The sequence below is a fragment of the Chiloscyllium plagiosum genome, unplaced genomic scaffold (assembly GCF_037043375.1).
Source record: "Chiloscyllium plagiosum isolate Xiang-an unplaced genomic scaffold, Cpla_swu_hap1 HiC_scaffold_48, whole genome shotgun sequence".
In the NCBI taxonomy this organism is placed as follows: domain Eukaryota; kingdom Metazoa; phylum Chordata; class Chondrichthyes; order Orectolobiformes; family Hemiscylliidae; genus Chiloscyllium; species Chiloscyllium plagiosum.
Genome location: NW_028270186.1, coordinates 46,567,953 through 46,580,982, shown reverse-complemented (window position 1 = coordinate 46,580,982; position 13,030 = coordinate 46,567,953). Strand labels below are relative to the sequence as shown.

The 13,030-nt window shown below is 45.7% G+C and overlaps 1 protein-coding gene across 2 annotated transcripts in view; it reads left to right on the top strand.

Moving 5' to 3' along the window:
* Positions 1-12,462, top strand: part of LOC148135905 (uncharacterized) — a 523,182-nt gene extending 510,720 nt beyond the window's left edge. Inside the window, exons 4-5 of one of the 2 annotated variants that reach the window (XR_015754828.1) lie at positions 231-337; positions 11,721-12,462. The gene's annotated coding sequence lies outside the window, so the exon portion shown is untranslated. The remainder of the gene's footprint in view (positions 1-230; positions 338-11,720) is intronic. The other variant, XR_015754826.1, reaches the window with a different exon arrangement.
* The last annotated feature ends 568 nt before the right edge of the window (positions 12,463-13,030 follow it).

The following is a 13,030-nucleotide window of genomic DNA, read 5'->3' as shown; positions in this document are numbered from 1 at the left end:
GTTGTTGTGACCAAGGCATTGGAAATGTGTGAAGGTGAAGGGCAGGGGAAAGGAAAGACATATTGACCAGGAAGAGGAGGAAATTTTCATGGTATGGGATAAGAGGTTTTATAGAACTTAGTGCACATTGTAAAACACAAATTTCAAAATCCAAATTCTGCAACATTTTCCCTCCCTATAATGCATTTTGCACTCCCTGAAATATCAACTGTGTGTTTATCCCTCCACAGATACCAATGATCAGTGCCAAAGCCCCATTGCCTGTGGAGAAGGTGATGTTTGACTTCGTTGTACAGCTGCAATTCGTGTGGTGAAGGTGCTCCCACAATGTGGTTGGGTAAGAGCTGTTATAGATTATTCACTCAGCGACAGTGAAGAGTTGACAATGTATGTGCAAATCAACAACAGTTTTTTTAACATGTTTATAATTCCACAGAAATACTATTGAGAACTTCTGACATAAGGCCACAGATGGGGATATTAGGTCAGGTGTTCAAAAGAATTGCCAAATAAGCAGGTTTTCAGGAATACCTTAAAGGAGGAAAGCAGGTCTGAGGGGGTTAGGGTGGGAATTCCAGACCGTGTTGCCTTGGCAACAGTAGAAACAGCCAGACAGTTGAAGCAATGAATAAACACATCGTTGGGAGTCTGAAAGAAAATAAGTTGTCGGGGTCTCACAGGTTGTGTGGTGCAGGGAGACAGGGGTGTTCACAGCCAGGAATTACATCAAGGGTGAGAATTTGAAATTGTTGCTTGTTAATAGGAGCCTTTTGATGGATCAACAAGTTTTGGTACAAGTGAGCACTTGGGCAGGAGGGTTTTAGATACTCTTGAGATTACATTTAAGTTGAATGTGGGAGGCTGGCCAGGAGTGTTTGGATAATGAAGTCAGGAGATAACACAGGATGGACGAGTATTTCGGTCAATGAGCTGAGACTAGGGTGGAGTTGGGTGATGTCACTAATGTAGAAATAGTGCTTTTGGAGTTGGGCTGCTCCTCCTCCTCATCACTCCCCCTCACCAAATCACATATTGTTCCTTGTTCTACCTGTCTGTCTTTTCTGGTTATGTCCTTCTCTCCCATTCTGCTACAAACTAATATTTGACCCCACCGTTGTTGGAAAAACCTGCTCCATCCCAACTCTCCCATTCCTTTCTGAATTCCTTGTATTTGGTGTCCCTCAAGGATCTCGCCTTGGTCCGTCTTGTTTCTCACCTACACACTGCCAAGAGGTGACATCGTCCAAAAGCACCGTGTTAGGTTTCACATGTACACTGACACTGCCCAGCTCTCCCTCCCCATCATCCCTCTCCATTACTCAGTTATCAAACTGCTCATCACACTCCCACTACGCGATTGGCTGCAATTTCCTACAACGGAACGTTGCAATGGTTAAACCCATTGCCTTCAGTTGCTATTACAAATTACTTTCCCTTACTGCTGAGCCCCTCCCTCTCCCTGGGAACTGTCTGAGGCAGAACCGCACTCTTCACAATATTGCTCTCATATCTGACCCCAAGGTGACCTTCTGATCAGGCACCTACACAATCACAAACACCAGGAATTCCAATCTCTTAAAATGTTGCTGATCTCCACCTCATTCCAGCTCCATTGCTAATGAAACCCCTCACATGGGAAACATCACACGGCGGCACACAGTGGTTAGCGCTGCTGCCTCACAGCGCCAGAGACCCGGGTTCAATTCCCGCCTCAGTTGACTGACTGTTTGGAGTTTGCACGTTCTCCCCGTGTCTGCGTGCGTTTCCTCCGGGTGCTCTGGTTTCCTCCCACTGTCCAAAGATGTGCAGGGTCAGGTGAATTGGCCATGCTAAATTGCCCGTAGTGTTAGGTAAGGGGTAAACGTAGGGGTATGGGTGGGTTGCGCTTCGGCGGGGCAGTGTGGACTTGTTGGGCCGAAGGGCCTGTTTCCACACTGTAAGTAATCTAATCTAATCTAATCTAATCTAATCTAATCCACTCAGTATTTACCCTGTCAATCTCCTTAAGTATCCTGCATGTTTCAATGAGATCCCCTCTCATTCCTCCCAAATCCAGTGAGTAGAGTCCCAACGTCTTCAGTCTTTTCTTAAAAAATAATCCCTGCAAACCAGGGATCATCCCAGTCAATTTTCTGTGAAATGCCTCTAATGAAATGATGTATTTCCTTAAATAAAGGGACCAAAACTTCTGTCATTACTCCAGATGTGGTCTGACTCGCACTTTATAAAGTTCCTCTCAGGTATATACTCCAAACAACTCCCTTTAAACTTGCACAGATGTTGTTGGAAATGCTCAGCAGGTCATGCAGCATCTGTGAATGAAAATCAGTTAAAGTTTCGGGTCTGGTCACCCTTCCTCAGATACGTTAACTCTAATTTATTTTCGCACCTGCTGTTAGACCTGCTAAGCTTTTTCCAGAAACTTCTGTTTCTCTTCCTGGTTTCCAGCATCTTCAGTTGTTTCGGTTTTCACATTCTTTAAACTTGCCATCTCTCCTCTCGCATTTGTCATTTCCACATTGGAAAAAAGATTCACATTTGTTTGGTCTCCCCTACCCTGGGAAAAAAGAAACCATGACTAGTCACCCTATCATTGCTCCTCATAATTTTATAAAGTTCGATAAAGCCACCTAAAGTGTCCAGTGCTGCAGCGAAATAGCCTCAGCCTATTCAGCCTCTCCCTATGGTTCAAATGTTCCAATACTGGCACTACAAGGTAAAACTTTGCTGAACTCTTGCAAGTTTCCCAACATTTTTCCTGTAACAGGGAGACTGGAATTGAAAGCAGTCTGGGAATTCCAAAAGTGGCCGAGCCAATAAACTGTACAACCGAAACATGATCTCCCAACTCCTATCTTCGATGCACTGCCTAATAACAGCTAGCATACAGCACACCACCTTCACCGACCTGTCTACCTTCAACCAGACTTTCAAGGAACAATCAACTTACACTGCATGGTCTGTTTGTCTGTCAACACTTCCCAAGAACTTGCCATTAAGAGGTTTAGTCCTATTCTGATAACATCTTTCTGAAATCATGGAGACCACAATTGAATGCAGTATTCTAAAACTGGCCTCACCAATGCCCTATTCAGCCACAACATGACCTCCTAACCCCTATACTCAGTGACAGAATCCCTACATTGTGGAAGCAGGCCTTTCTGCCCATGAGACCATACCAACCATCGGAACAATATTCCACCCTAACTCTGTAACCTACCATTACCCAAAGCTAATCATCTAAACTGCATGTCTTTGGAATTGTGGGAGGAAATTAAGAGCACCCAGGGAAGCCCACGCAGACACACGGGGAGAATGTGCAAATACCACACAGACAGTGGAATCAAACGAGAGTCCATTTATTGACCAGCACATTCCATTAAAGGTCAGTGTCCCAAATGCCACATTCAGCACCTGATCTCCCTGAAACTCCACTTTCCAGGAACTATGCAGTTGTTCTGAGCCCTTCAGAGGAAATTAAGGTGAGGAGGAGAAAACACGAACAGGGTTGAGTTGTAGATCTATAAAATAACTCTCCATCTTCCCCCTCTCTGTCCCCCCTGTCTCCCCCCACTCTGTCTGGTTTCCCCCCCTCCTGTCGGTCAGTCCTTTGTCGGCTCCCCCACCTCGTCGGTCGTCCCTTCCCCGTTGGTCTGTCCCACAATCTGTCGGTCTGTCCCCCCATCTTTTGCCCCCTCGGTCTGTCCCCCCTCTGTCAGTCGCCCCCCTGTCGGTCGCACACCCGTCTCTTTACCCCCTCCATCGGTTGCCCCCCCCTCAGTCTGTTCCCCCTCTTTGTCGGTCGCCCCCCCCCAACCGTCGGTCGGTCGCCCCCTCTGATCCCCCTGTCTGTTCCCCTCCTCTCTAATCCCGCTTTCTGTCCCCATCCATTTCTGTGCCTCCCCTCTCTATCCCCCCTCTCTGTCCCCACCCATTTCTGTCCCAACCCTCTCGATCCATCCACCCTCTCCTACCCTCCGCCCACCCCCTCTCTGCCTACCCTCCCCTTTCAGCCCCCTAGTTCTGTACTCCCCCCTCCGCAGGGAAAATATCTTGTCTAGTTACCATATCCATGCCCGGCCTGATTTTAAAAATCTCTTTCAGGTCACCGTTCAGCCTCTGACGCTCCAGGGCAAACAGCCTATCCAACCCTGGCAACATCCTTTTAATTCTTTTCTGACCCCTTTCAAGTTTGAGAACATCCATCTGATAGGAAGGAGACCAGAATTGCATGGAATATTACAAAAGTTGCCGAATCAATGTCCTGTACAGCCACAATATGGCCTCCCAACCGCTACACTCAATGCTCTGACCAATAAAGGCAAGCAGACCAACTGCCGCCTTGACTATCCTATCTACTTGCTACTCTACTGTCAAGGAACTATGAACCTGCACTCCAAGGACTCTTTGTTTAGCAGCATCCCCTGGAACTTACTATAAACTGTATAAGTCCTGCTAAAGTTTGCTTTTCCAAAATGCAGCAGCTTGCATTTTTCTTAACTGAACTCCTCCGCCCATTCACCCTTCTGATCCAGATCACCTTGTACTCTGAGGTAATCTTTTTCACTGTCTGCGACACCTCCCATTTTGGTGTCATCTGCAAACTTACTAATAATACCTCTTATGTTCACATCCAAATCATGGATATAAATGGCGAAAAGTAGTGGATCCAGCACCGATCCTTGTGACACTCCACTGGTCACAGGCCTTCAGCCTGAAAAGCACCCTCTGCCTTCTACCTTCGGGCCAGTTCTGTACTCCATGCGATCTAACCTTGCTGACCAGTCTCCCATGAGGAACCTTGTCAAACACGTTACTGAATCCATGTAGATCATGTCCATGCTCTGACCTCAGCAATCCTTTTTGTTACTTCTTCAAAAAAACTGAGTCAAATTCATGAGATATGATTTCCCATGCACAAAGCTGTTATTAGTATCCAGGATTTAACTCTGTACATTGGGGTCTGCGTTGCCCAGTTATAGGTGTTAATATTCTGGATGAAGTTCAAGTACACCAGCATTTTGTCAGTGAGTCTGTATTGAGTCCTGTTAATGTCACCAACACAGGTGAGTTCCTTTCGAAAGGCAGTCCCTGTATCCCTTGCCCACCAGGAAATAGTGTAAGTGTCCTTACCTCTGGACTAGGAGGATCAGGCTCAGAGTTGTGTAAAAGCATCTTTGAAGAGGCTGATTAGTAAACCTGCCCAAGCCACCAGGCCATGCTGTCTCCCAGCTGTCCCTGCCTGAGCCTCTAAACAGAACCTTCCTGTAGTTTCTCTCCTGTCAGACTCTCCCATTGCTCAGTTTGTCCAGGATCCCCTCTTGCTGCTGCACTGATCCTGTTGCTCATTGACATGTCCATCCCCCAGTGTCCTCCACATTCATTCACTGTTTACAATCCCATTGACCCAGTCCTCCAGCCACGCCCCCTCCACTCGATAGAGACGGCTCAGTGGTTAGCACTGCTGCCTCACAGCATCAGGTACCCGGTTTAGATTCCGGCCACGAGCGACTGTCTGTGTGGAGTTTGCGTGTGCTCCCCGTGTCTGAGCGGGTTTCCTCCTACAATCCAAAGATGTGCAGGGCAGGTGAATTGGCCATTCTAAATTGCCCATAGTATTATTTACATTAGTTAGGGGGCATGGGTCTGTGTAAGTTACTGTTTGCAGGGTCAGTATGGACTTGTTTGGCCGAAGGGCCTGTTTCCATACTGTAGGGATTCTGATATATTGGCCAGCAGCTGCTGTCAATCACCCGGAGTCCTGTATGATCGGGAGCACGTGCTGTAGGAGGGAGACCAGTGCATGGTCGCAGTGCTGGCAACTGTGGGAGTATGTGCAGTCTAGGTCAGTGCCTGGGAAGGAGGCTGTGGGTGTGAGGAATTAATCTATCATTAGCAGCTTCATCCCTCTGGGAGCAGGACCCAGGCGAATGGCCCCTTTCTTGCTACCCTGACATGTGATCAGTCTATCAGTGGTGCAGCGTTTTGCAGAAAATTATCAGAACTCTTTTGTGAAGATTCAGAGTTGTTATGGAAAGGGACAAGGATGGGCCTGCAATTAGAATTCTAATTTGGCTCATTTTAGTAAGATGGGTCTTGGCCAGAGTGTGCAGGAAGCAGTGTATGCAGGATGGTTCTCATCAGGAGCGAGGAAACTGAATTCGAAGAGAATGTGTGAGAGAACTGGGTGTGGAGGAAAGGAGTGGGGGGATTGGTTTGGATTTCAGTTCACAGAAGAGAGAAATTGTGAGACTGAGGCTTAAAGCTTTGGAGGAACAAGGAAGCTACAGTTTCATACTACAATTGTCTTATGAATTTCCATCCTGCCTTAACAGTGGTAACTTGTGTGCTCTGTTGTAAGGTACTGAGAGGGTGGATTTGCGGATGAGAAATTCAAATTGAACTTCATGTTCAGATCTGATCGTTACTTGATGCGTGCCGCTCTGAATATCATTGGCCTTTTCATCTGGAAGGAAAGGTGTGCATTCTGTTCGTGGGCGAATATTCCAAATCTCAGTGTGACTGCAAAAGTACTGAGACACAGCCAAGTCCATGTCAGCACGGTGACTGGGGAGAGAGATTCCATTTGCTTTTGAAAGTCTGGAAAATCATGGCACATTTCCCAGGAACAATTAAGCCACAACTTTGCTTTGTAGAAGGACAAGTCTTTCATTAATAATGCAACCAGAACGACACAAGGATACCTGCACCATGGGAAACACTATGAAAACGGGATTGTTGTAAAGGAGTTCATTCTCGATCATGGATTGTAATCCATTGACATTGTCACGTCGGTTCCAGCGCTGTGGGGAAATACTGGAAATATGATGAATGTAATGTAGGGTTCAGAAATTAAACTGTAAAAAGTGCAGAACAATTTACAAGGATGTTGCCAGGGCTCAGAGTTATAGGGAGAGGTTGGACAAGTGAGGATTTTATGTTTGGAACAGAGGAAACAGAGGGGGTTCTTTTCTCGAAGTGTATAACACCATGAGAGGCCTGGATAAGGTGAATGCACTCAGTCTTTTTTCCCAGGAACTCAAGGATTGGACGGCTTGATTGGATCAGGTTACGGTTAGGGGAGAAAGAATAAAAGGGAAGCTGGGAAGGCGCAACTGTATTACACAGAGGGTGGTATGTATATGAAATGAGCTGCCAGTGGAAGTGGTTCAGGCAGGAACACTCACAACAGGTAAAAGACATTTGGACAAATACATGGATAGGAAAGGGTCAGAAGCAGATGGACCAAGTGCAGGGAAATGGGGTTAGCATGGATGGACGTTCTGGTCAGTATGGGCCAGTTTGGGCCAAAGGTCCTGTCTCTGCTGTAGGATTTTATAACTCTAAGTGCATTTGCTATTTCTCCCACTAACTCTGTTGGTATCCTGGGATGTATTCCATCAGGGCAATGAGACTTGTCTACCTTTAGCTCCAATACCTTGCCCAGCTCTAACTCTTTCATGGTAATGGTTACCCAAGTCCTCACCTTCCTCAGTCTCCTTATCAATTACTGGCATGTTTTTTGAAACTTCCACTGTGAAGACTGACTGCTGTGTACTCATATTCCTGAACCCTGCTGGATAGGTATAACTGGGCACAGAACTCTGAGAGGTCTTCTTTGAGTCTTTATTGATGAGACATGGCAGTTACTTGGATAGTGTACATGCAAAACACCTCCAGGCAGCATCAGGTAACTCCCCGCCTGTCCGATGTGCCGCTCCCATTCTCATACCTTTGTAGTTTGGGACTTTGAATAGAGACTGTCTCTCAGTATTATCTCCATGGTAACGGTCAGTTATAAAGTCTAGTTCAGTTCAGCACTTTGTGGTTAAACCACACACCCCTCCCCCACGCCCCCGTGGCTCCCTCAAGTATCTGACAGGCACTTCAGTTTCAGTGGGGCTTTCTATCACGATTCTGATGTGGAGGAGCCGGTGATGGGGTGGACAAAGTTTAAAAACCACACATCACCAGGTTATAGTGCAACAGGATTATTTGGAAGTACAAGCTTTTGAAGTGTGCTGTGATTTTTAACTTGATCAGGATTATCTCTATGGTAACAGTTCAGTGCTTCAACAATTAGACGCCATATGTTCCCAATACAATAAGTTCCCCTCTAGCAGTGTAAACTGCTATTCTGGCACTGGGGATAGCTACTCATCACTTTTCTCTCCCAATCCCATCTCGCTTTCTGTTGATCTTTAAAGTTTTTTTAATCTCCTTGGTCTTTGGCAATTTGTATGCATTCTATTTCAGTTTGATAGACACTCTTATTTCCTGAGCCACCCATGGCAGATTATTCCTTTTCCTACAGTCCTTCCTTTTCACTGATATATACTTTTGCTGAGCAGTTTGAAAAATTGCTTTGATATTCCCGCAGTCTGTCAACTTTCCCATCGTAAAGTCTTTGTTTCCAGTCTACATTAGCCAACTCCTGCCTCATCCTATTGTAGTCTCCTTTAGTTTAAAAAGCACAGGATCTTGGGAGTGGATCTAATCTTCCAGCTTTCCATCTGTGTTCTAAGTTCAACCAGACTTATCACAAGTCTTTTATCAGATTACGAGGTGAGACGATGTTACCTGGGTGTTTTGGTTTTCATTGTCAGTGACCTTGGCTTTGTAATAACGTACAGGATAGATATTCACAACAGCGTACACTGGACGCTGCGAATGTACGACGCAATCTAAAACCATAAATCACTGTCTCCCCTCAGTTTAAAATTGCAAAATCATTATCTCCTACACACTTCCTCACTATCTAAGCTTGGAATGCTAATCCACCTGACTATGTCATTTTCCGAAAATCTCCTTTGGTGAAAGTGGTGAGTTTTGGATTCAGCTTTCCAGTTATTACTGTAAGAAGATAAGCACTGGGCACAGGAGAACCAGCCCCATCATTTAATACACCATCATTGAGCTCACATCGGTCTCAGCTGGATTTTCCTGCCAGCTCTTTCTCACCCTTCAACCCATTGCAAATTCAACATCTATATCTCTTCATTACATTGGCTCATTGTCCTGGCATCCACCGCATTTTGAATAGGGAATTCCACAGATTCACAACACATCGAGATAAGTACATTCTTCCTCATGAGAATAGAATAGAGTCCCTATAGTGCAGGAACAGGGTATTCATCCATTGAGTCCACACCAACCCTATGATGTGCATCCCGTTCAGACCCACTCATTCCCTGTAACATTGCATTTCCCATGGCTAATTGTCTGACCGGCTGTGGCGTAAAATTCCAAGCAGTGGAATGTGGTGAAATGGTTAAAAATTATGTCCCAATACATGTGTGAATCTAACCGGAATGGAGGTGTTGCTTAGTCCCGTGTGAATCTTCTTATCTGTATGTAACCAGAATGGAATGTGTTTTTTAGCCTTGCTCTGCTGTTATTATCTGTATGTAACCAGAATGGAATATGTTTTTCTGCTGTTCACATGAATGTTTATATCTGGAAAAGAGTATATCAGCCGGAAAAGTCTCCAGTTCGGTGAGTCTGCTCCGGGGTTACGTTTAACCGCCGAGCGTGGGTTGTTGGCAACCGCTCTACGAGAACTGACGGCTCCCAGTTTTTGTAACATGTAGAGTGAGTATAAGCCAGACCCGTTGTATGAGACCTGGTTGTGCGACGCTGCGGGGAATAAAATGCCCATATTCTAGCAGACTCGCCTCTTGGTCGTTTGTTCTGTGTCAGACTACTCTCCTACGAACCTGACCTTGAGAATTTTTTAAAACATTTGGCGTAGTCGAGCAGGGTCAATCGCAATTGAGGAGAGATTTTGATACAGAACAATGTTTTGGAAAACGACTAAGAAACCAGAAGAACAAACTGTGGAGGTCCCGACCGTCCCGGGATGGCATGGATGTGGGCATGTACGTGGCAGTTTGTTTGAGAAAGGATCCCAGTCCTGCCGAAGAACCCCTTGCCTGGGGTACAGCGGAGGATGTGGGCATGTCCAAAAGGCTGAAGCGGAGTTAACAGAATTGAATGGGATTGAACTGAACTGAACTGAGTGGAACTGAAGTGAATCAAATTGAACGGAACAAAATGGAACTGAGCTAAATTGAATTGAAATGGACGGAACTGAATTGAACACAATTGAATTGAACTGAACAGACCTGAACTGAGCTGAATTGAATTACTCTGAATTGACTGAACTGAAATTAACTGAAACGAATTGAACTGAATTAAGCATAATGTAACACATGTATTGGGCCAAGCAGTGGAATGTGGTGTAAAATTCCAAGCAGTGGAATGTGGTGAAATGGTTAAAAATTATGTCCCAATACATGTGTGAATCTAACCGGAATGGAGGTGTTGCTTAGTCCCGTGTGAATCTTCTTATCTGTATGTAACCAGAATGGAATGTGTTTTTCTGCTGTTCACATGAATGTTTATATCTGGAAAAGAGTATATCAGCCGGAAAAGTCTCCAGTTCGGTGAGTCTGCTCCGGGGTTACGTTTAACCGCCGAGCGTGGGTTGTTGGCAACCGCTCTACGAGAACTGACGGCTCCCAGTTTTTGTAACATGTAGAGTGAGTATAAGCCAGACCCGTTGTATGAGACCTGGTTGTGCGACGCTGCGGGGAATAAAATGCCCATATTCTAGCAGACTCGCCTCTTGGTCGTTTGTTCTGTGTCAGACTACTCTCCTACGAACCTGACCTTGAGAATTTTTTTAAACACCGGCATATGCATGGACACTATCAGCAATTTAGCATGGGCAATCCACCTAACCTGCACATCTTTGGACTGTGTGAGGAAACTGGAGAACTGCATGAAAACATGCAAACATGGGGAGAATGTGTAAGCTCCCCTCAGTCGCCTCAGGTCACTGACGCTGTGAGACATCAGTGCTAGCCACTGAGCCACCTCTGCTTAAAACCTGCTGCCCCTTATTAACCTCCCTAACCCCCAATTGGCTGATTCTATGTTCCTTACATCAGAAATCAGATTGTCTAAGCGGATGTCTCAGTAAATCCCAGTGACAGCCCACATGTCCCGTGTGTCTGAATGGGGATCCGATACACAACATCCTCCATCCCACACTTTTCATTCACGTTCCAGAGACAGGGATCCAGTGGCTGCATGAGGACTGCAACTCCCAGGCTCCACACGTCTGTGGGGAAACCCGGCAGTGCACACGTGCAAAATGTGGGTGAGTTTTGGAGCATGTGCTTTGGGGTAACTAGTGGAAAGGATTTCACACAGTGATTGGCTGGAGGAGGAACGTATTTGCTTGTAGTATTGATCTGTTGGAGGGTCAAAGTGTCACCACACCCACATGGGACCAAGTTCCATCCCCAACTTGTCATAACACTGGAATCTACCAATGAGAAACAAAGAAGGATCTGACCCATTCTCCCAGACTGAAGGTTCCTCTACTGTCCAGGATCTGCCACCTCCCTGTCTGTTTCCTTTGTTTCATTCTGCTGTTACATTATTGACTTACAGCAACTGAAGGGAAAGGAAGTGAACCCAGAAAGGGTGCAGCGTCTAACCAGGGACGGGAAGTGGTGGCATAGACCTGTTTATCAACAACTCCATGAGAATGGGGAGGGTGTACCTTAGAGGGTAGTAGAGTCAGAATGGTGGGAGAGAGTAAGTGGGCTGGAGGGTTACAGCTTTGAGGGAAGAAAGGGGGAAAAAGATATTCCAGAGAAACTAGAATTGTCTGCTCTGAATTTCTAATCTGTACATATTCCTTTATACAGGGTGTGAGATGGTGAAGATTTGCAGACTGAAATCTCAAAATCATATACAGATTGTGATTAAGTTAAACAACATTTGAAGAACCAAAGATAGAGAATCACTCGGCCAAAATCCTTCAACACTCTCCCTCCCAGCATTGTCAGTCTATCTGCACCAAATGGACTGTGAATGGTACGAGACAGCAGCTCACTACCATCTTCTGAAGGGTAACTGGAGATGGGGAATAAATGCTGGCTGAGCCAGTGATGCCCATATCCTGGAAACGGTTTCTATCTCGAGTTGCTGAAACCCAGTTGATGTTACTGCAGGATGATGAGGGACGCTGAGTGCATCCTCCAGGAGGCAGCACCATCACAATACCTCTGCCTATACCCACACAGTAACACCGCAACGCCACTGGAACAAAAGGTGGTGAAGCCAAAGGAGGACTTAGATATAGTTCTTCAAGGTAAAGTCATGAAAGGGGATTGGAACACAGCAGGAACAGGAGACTGAGCTGCATGGTTAGCTGTTTTCCCTTGAATGGTGGAGCAGGATTGAAAGGCCGAATGGCCTCCTGCTGCTATCTCCCAGGTATGTATATAGCCTTGGAGCCCGGGTAGGAAGACGTGGGCAGGGATTCTCCAGGAGATTGCACCTCCACATCAGTTTTCAGTGAGGGACGGTTTGATGGATTTTATTTAACATTTGTGAAGTTGGTTTTAAAATATTGTAGCTATTTATTCCACAATAAATAAAACTAAAAGAAAAGAAATGAAACTATCTGAATATAACCGTTTTTAAAAATTTCAAATGCCTTGTAAAACAAAATCCTGTCTATTCCCGGACACCATCTCTTTCCAGTTACTCAAACTCCAGGGAAATATTCCCTCCCTTCTGAACCTTTGGTTTGATTTCACTGCTTTTCAGTTCTCCTTCTGTGAGCTGTGAAGCGTTCTTCCCCCCCCCCCCCCCATTTCTCCTACCCAGATGTGTTATCACACACAGCTGAGCAACCTTCCGACGTTCATCATTATGCCATTTTGGGTTTTGTTAATATATAATCACCTGCAGTAAACCACCCGTGTAACCAATTGAATATTTACAAATAAAGCCCATTACGGGCAAAGCAAACCATTTCAAATGACAGAATGGGAAGGGACCAAATCAAAGTAGAGTTAGGGGTGAGGGGGCAGCAGTGGAGATAAAGCATGGTATCCCCTGCGATGCCAACCTCTATCTAAAGGCATCGAGAGCATTGAAACATACCACATGCTGCTTCTCTAAGGACACCCTGCTTTATCCTCAATCATAGAATAGAATCCCAACAGTG